Here is a 6,570-nt window from a genome sequence, read left to right as displayed (position 1 = left end):
ATATGAATCAGTAACTTCATAATTCACTTGGAATTGAATCCATGGATGTCATTGGGAAAGAATGATGCATTTCAATTCCAATTTTATTTATTTATTTTTCATTCTAGTTACGATTTTTCACAACTAAACACAAATACTATAAAAAGATCAGTGTAGATATTGCTTAATTAGTTATTGTAGGAATTAGTGTAAATCCACTCTACTCCGTGAGGATGATATCCCGGTACTTTACTGGATTTTATTACTTGAACGATACGGTGCGCTTACCGTTCCACAAATATCTAACAAGTTTTTGGCGCCGCTACCGGGGAGCAATGAGCGATTTACTTTAGTTCTTTATAGAATTTATTGAGTGTTGTACATAGTTATTCTTTAATTCTTTTTAGTATAATTAACCTTTGTGTTAACATTTGCTGTAGTCTTTTTATTTATGCTTTTGCGAGGTAAAGCCACTGAAGAGCAACTACAGTATAATCCAGAGATTGAGAAATCTGCTAAGAACAATCGAAAGAAAGCAAAACAAAAGAGGCAGCAAGGTCCTCAGGAAACACAGTGTAGCTCTGAATCAACTACAATCATTACAGTTTCAGAATCTCAACCTGATAAGATGGAAAATATAAACAATATTGTTGATAATAACCCACGACCTAATCCTCCAAGGAGAACATTAGGAGATTATGCCATGTATCAAGGTCCTCGACACTACTCCAGTATTATGATTCCACACACCGCAAGGACAGTGGAAATCAAGCCTGTCTACCTGAATTTAGTCAGTGCTCATCAATTCACGGGCAAGGATTATGAAGATCCATATGCTCACTTGGATAATTTCTATGAGCTAGTGGCTACTATGCGATATTCAGACATTAAGAGGGAATCTGCTTATATGATGTTGTTTCCGTTTTTCCTCCTTGGCGAAGCTAGGGAATGGTTGAAATCACATCCAACCCAAAGTTTGACCACTTGGAGCGATCTGGAAACTAAGTTTTTAACAAGGGTTTTCCCTCCGGTGAGATATGTGCATGCTAAGTTTGAAATCTCTACATTCAGATAAGGTGTTGATGAGGCTTTTTATGAGGCATGTGAGCGTTTCCAGGTGTTACTGAGGAAATGTCCCAATCATGGATTCGAGGATGTTGATCAACTGAACATATTTTGCAATGGGTTGAAGCCAGACACTAAGATGATATTGGACGTCGCAGCTGGTGGCACTATGATGGCAGTTGATGTTGAGCAAGCTACTCGAATCATTACTGCACTATCTACTACAGATAGGCAAGCTCAGCACAATAGAATGACAGTACAGAAAAGAGGGGTGTTGGATTTGAATACTTCTGATGCTATTTTGGCTCAGAACAAGATCTTGACACAACAGATTGAGGCCCTTACAAAGCAAATGTCCAAGTTGCCTCAACAATTGAATGTAGTGCAGACTCATTCTGTTCATCAAAAAGTGCTACACTATGAATTTTGTGGAGGTGATCATGTTAATGGTCAATGCTTAATGTATACTAATACACAAACTGAAGAGGTTTAGTATGTCAACAATCAACCTCGTCAGGCTAATTTCCCTAACAACCCTTCATTCAACAATCAGTTTTCACAGGGTTGGAGGGGAAATCAGAATCATAACCATAATTTTGGGTGGAGGCAAGATGCAGGACCATCTAATATGCAACCTCCATATCAACCATCTTATCAGCAAGGGTCACACTCACCATTACATGAGAGGCAAACAAAGTTGGAAGAGACATTAGAGAAATTTATGCAAGTCTCTATCTCAAACCAGAAAAATATTGATGCCTCTATCAGAAATCTGGAGACTCAGGTGGGTCAGCTAGCTAAGCAAATGGCATACCAGAACTCATATAGGCAACAATTCTCTGCCAACACTCAAACCAATCCAAAAGAACACTACAAATCTATCACTACTAGAAGTGGTAAAGTTATTGGTAAGGATATTGGTGAGAACTTGGCTTTTGAAGAAGAAGTTCTGAGAGAGACTGAAGTTGGAGGATCAGAAAAAGTGATCAGAGATACACAAAAGGGTAAAGCAGTACAAGATGAGGAAGGGGTTGTCACTAATGATGATGATAGAAGGGAGAATAATTATAAGAGGAAGGGTGACCTACCTCAGTTGAAGGATCTCCCTTATCCAAAGAGACCTTCCAAAAAAGATAAGGAGCGACAATATGCGAGATTCTTGGATTTATTCAAGAACCTCCAGATCAACATCCCATTCATGGAGGCGATGGAACAAATGCCAGTGTATGCTAAATTCATGAAGGATTTGTTGACAAAGAAAAGAAAGTTTTCGGAAGAAACAGTGACTTTAGAAGCTGGGTCTAGTGCTATTATTCAGAAGTCTTTTCCTAAGAAGACTAAAGATCCGGGCAGTTTCACTATTCCGGTCACTATTGGTGAAATATCTATGAGAAAGGCACTGCTTGATCTGGGTGCTAGTATTAATTTGATGCCTCTTTCTATATTAAAAAGAATTGGGGATTTGGAGATCAAGCCTACCAGAATGACTTTGCATCTGGCTGATAGATCGGTTAAATATCCTTACGGTGTTGCAGAGGACGTTTTGGTTAAGGTAGATGGATTGGTCTTTCATGTGGATTTTGTCATCATGGATATTGAAGAGGATAAGGAGGTTCCTCTTATTTTGGGCAGACCTTTCATGAAGAAGAGGTTCCTCTTATTTAGTCATTCTTCTTACTTTTGAGTCACGTTTGGAACGAAATAGAAATCGGTCTATTTCCAATGCTTTATCGGTCAATGTTGTTGTTGGTTCACCGTTACACTCATCGGAAACATTTTCCTCTGGTTTTCCTTCTATGAGGCCATTGTTGTCATCTCATGCTCGTTCAGATATGGTTAGAGCTCCGCCTCATGGTCCTTGAGGTTTCCGTGGTGGTTCCTATGGCTATAGAGGTGGTTCTCGTGGATTTCGTGGCTCTCGTGGTGGTGGAGGTCATTTTTCCTCTAAGAAGAGTTCTACTGTGTTTTCTGCAATAGGTATGGTCATGATGATACTGTTTGCTACTATGCACCTCCTAACTCTATGGTCAACCATCACCTATTGAACTATCTTAATCTTTGCCACATCAACAATTTAATCATAGTCAGCAATCTTAATATTAGTCATCAACCACATCACTCAGTCTATCCTAGTCATCACTTTCCACCTTACTTATACATGGATCTAAATTACCTTCTAATCCTAATTCATAGTATGCATTGCAACCATCATCTGCCCAACATGGCCAGGGGGCGTCTTCATCTCATCAATATGGCTTGTATCCTCATGCCATGACTGTTGCTCTCTTGGCTAAGTCCTCCACTTAGGTTTGATATCCAGACTCTAGGGCCACTCATCATCTCATTGTTGATCCCTCACTGCTTCAAGAAGCGTGTGAAAAGTTCAGTGCAGATCAGATTTATATGGGTAATGACATTGACATTGATATTAAGGCTTCTCTTAATTTTGTGTTACTGGTTCCCTCTATTACTAAAAAACTTCTTAGTGTCTCTAAATTCTCTAAGGATAATATGTGTTACTTTGAATTTCATTCTAACTATTGTGTTGTGAAATTTCAGGGTTCTGATCATATTTTGCTTAGAGGCACTCTAACTCCATAGGGACTCTATGCCTTTTATGATCTTCAACCATTGCATCTAGCTAAGCCTTTTCCTCCTACTACAACTACTCATTTATCTTTACAACCTAATGTTAACAATATTGTTACTAGTGTGTTTAGGAATACTACTACTGCTTCTGACAATACTGTTATTTCTGGTCTTTTTTCTTCCTATTATCTCTGGCATTTTCGCCTAGGACATGCTCATGAGAAATTTGTTACTCATGTAATGCATCATTGGAATATTTCCCACATGAATAAAACTGCACTTGATTTCTGTTCTGCTTGTGTGCTTGGTAAATCTCATATATTACATGCCAATGCTTCTAACTTTGTTTACACTGCTCCCTTTGAGTTAGCATACTTAGATTTGTGGGGTCTTGCTCCTATGGATTCTACTACATATTTTAGATACTATTTGTCTATAGTTGATGCTGCCACTAGACATACCTGGATTTTTTTGCTTAAACAAAAATCAGGTACCTTATCTATGTTTAAACATTGTTACCATGATTCATAATCAATTTGATCATCGCTTAAAGGGTGTTCAAAGTGATTAGGAAGGAGAGTTTAGGTCTTTGGGTCCCTACCTACAATCCATGGGAGTAGTTCATAGAGTCACATGTCCTCACACTCACCATCAAAATGGCATAGTAGAGAGAAAACATAGGCACATAGTTGAAATATGACTTACTCTTCTTGATCATGCTTGTCTCCCTATGTACTTTTGGGATCATGCATTTCTTACTATTGTATATCTTATCAATCAGCTTCCCTCTCCTATGTTGTCTAACAAATCACCTCATTCACTCCTATTTGGTAAGGATCCTGATTACACTTCACTTAAAGTGTTTGGATGCTCTTGTTTTCCTCATCTCTGACCTTACAATAAGCATAAGTTGGAATTAAGGTCTTTTGAATGTACCTTTCTTGGTTATTCAACCTCTCACAAAGGATATAAATGTCTAACTAAATAGGGCAAATTTGTAATCTCTAAGGATGTTCTTTTCAATGAATATACATTTCCTTATGCATCCCTTCCACCACTGATATTGTCTTGCCTTCTCCTTCTCCTCCTAGTCCCCCCACCTTTGTTTTTCCAGTGACTGATAGTTCGTCTCCCACTATGGCTTCTGTTGACTCTCATGTTTCTCCTTCCTCTTCTCCTGTCTCTCCTACTGTCACTATTGGTCCTACTGAGTCTGTCTCTCATGTTACAGTGTCATCCATTCCTTCTCCTCTCCATTCTTCTAATTTAGTAACTTTTCCCTCTGGTTCCACTATTGTTGGGTCTCAACAATATTGCTCTAATCCTACAGTTGTTCCTGATTTAGTCTTTGTGCATCCTATGCAAACTAGGTCCAGGCCAGGTATTTTCAAACCAAAGATTCCTAAAGTACTTCTCACTTTTACAGAACCTTCCAGTGCCAAGATTGCCTTAACCATTCATGTATGGAAAGAAGTCATGATTGCAGAATATAATGCTTTGATGCAGTTGGGTACTTGGTCTCTCACAGCTCTTCCCGAAGTGAAACGAGCCATTGGTTGCAAATGGGTGTTTAGAGTTAAACAAAATTCAGATGGCTCACTAAATAAGTACAAAGTTAGATTGGTGGCAAAAGGGTTTCATCAAAAGTTTGGAGTTGATTATTTTGAAACATTTTCGCCTGTTGTAAAACTTGTTACCATAAGGATTTTGTTGACTTTGACTTTGACCTATAGATGGCCTATTGAAAAACTGGATGTCAACAATGCCTTCTTGAATGGAGATCTAATTGAAGAAGTCTACATGCAACATCCACTTGGTTCTCAACACCATGATAAATGGTTGGTTTGCAAACTGCATAAGGCCATCTATGGCCTCAAACAAGAACCAAGGTAATGGTTCGATAAGCTCAAACATACCTTGGTTGGTTTTGGGTTTTCTAACAATAGGTGTGATAACTCTCTTTTTACGTTTCATACTTCCACCTACAAAATATATGTTCTAGTCTCTGTTGATGATATCATTGTCACAAGGTCATCCTTAGTCAAATTGAAAGAAATTATTAACCAACTCAGCTCTACCTTTGCTCTCAAGCAGTTAGGTACACTTGATTATTTTCTTGGTATAGAGGTTAAAACTCTTCCTAATGGAGCTTTGTTTATTTCTCAATCCAAGTATGTTAGGGACTTGCTTGAAAAAGCTAATATGAGCACTGCCAAGTCTATCTCTTCTCTTATGGCTCACACCACCAAACTGACAAAAGAAGGTTCTAATTACTTTGAGCATCCAACACCGTATAGGTCCATAGTTGGTGCTCTTCAATATGCCACTTTTACAAGACCAAATATTTCTTATTCCGTCAATAAGGTTTGTCAGTTTTTATCCACACCGTTAGAAGAACATTGGTCAATTGTGAAAAGAATTCTCCGATATATGATTGGTACTCAAACTCATGGCATACTGCTTCAACCTATTTCTCCTAAATCTCCTCTTCCTCTCACTAGTTTCTGTAATGCAAATTGGGGCTCTGATTGTGATGACAAGAAGTCTACATCAGGTGATTGCCTCTTTATAGGGAACAATTTAATCACTTGGAGGTCAAAGAAACAAACCACTATTTCTAGATCAAGCACAAAGGCTGAATGTAGGAGTCTTGCTCTCGTATCTCAAGAGTTTCATTGGGTGCAATCTCTTCTTCAAGAACTTCAATTTAGTCACACTACCCCTGTCATATTGTATGATAATTTGAGCATCGTGGCCCTTGCTCATAATTTTGTGCTATACCAAAGAACCAAACATATGGAGCTGGACTTATTCTTTGTTCGTAACAAGGTTCAATCTAAGTCTTTGTGTGTCAAGCATATCCCAACAAACTTTCAAACCGCAGATATTCTAATCAAGCCTTTATCTTCCCAAAGATTTAGTTTTCTAAGAGACAAA

Source organism: Lupinus angustifolius, chromosome LG04 (genome assembly GCF_001865875.1).
Source record: "Lupinus angustifolius cultivar Tanjil chromosome LG04, LupAngTanjil_v1.0, whole genome shotgun sequence".
Taxonomy (NCBI): Eukaryota; Viridiplantae; Streptophyta; class Magnoliopsida; order Fabales; family Fabaceae; genus Lupinus; species Lupinus angustifolius.
Note: the sequence above shows the minus strand (reverse complement) of the source record.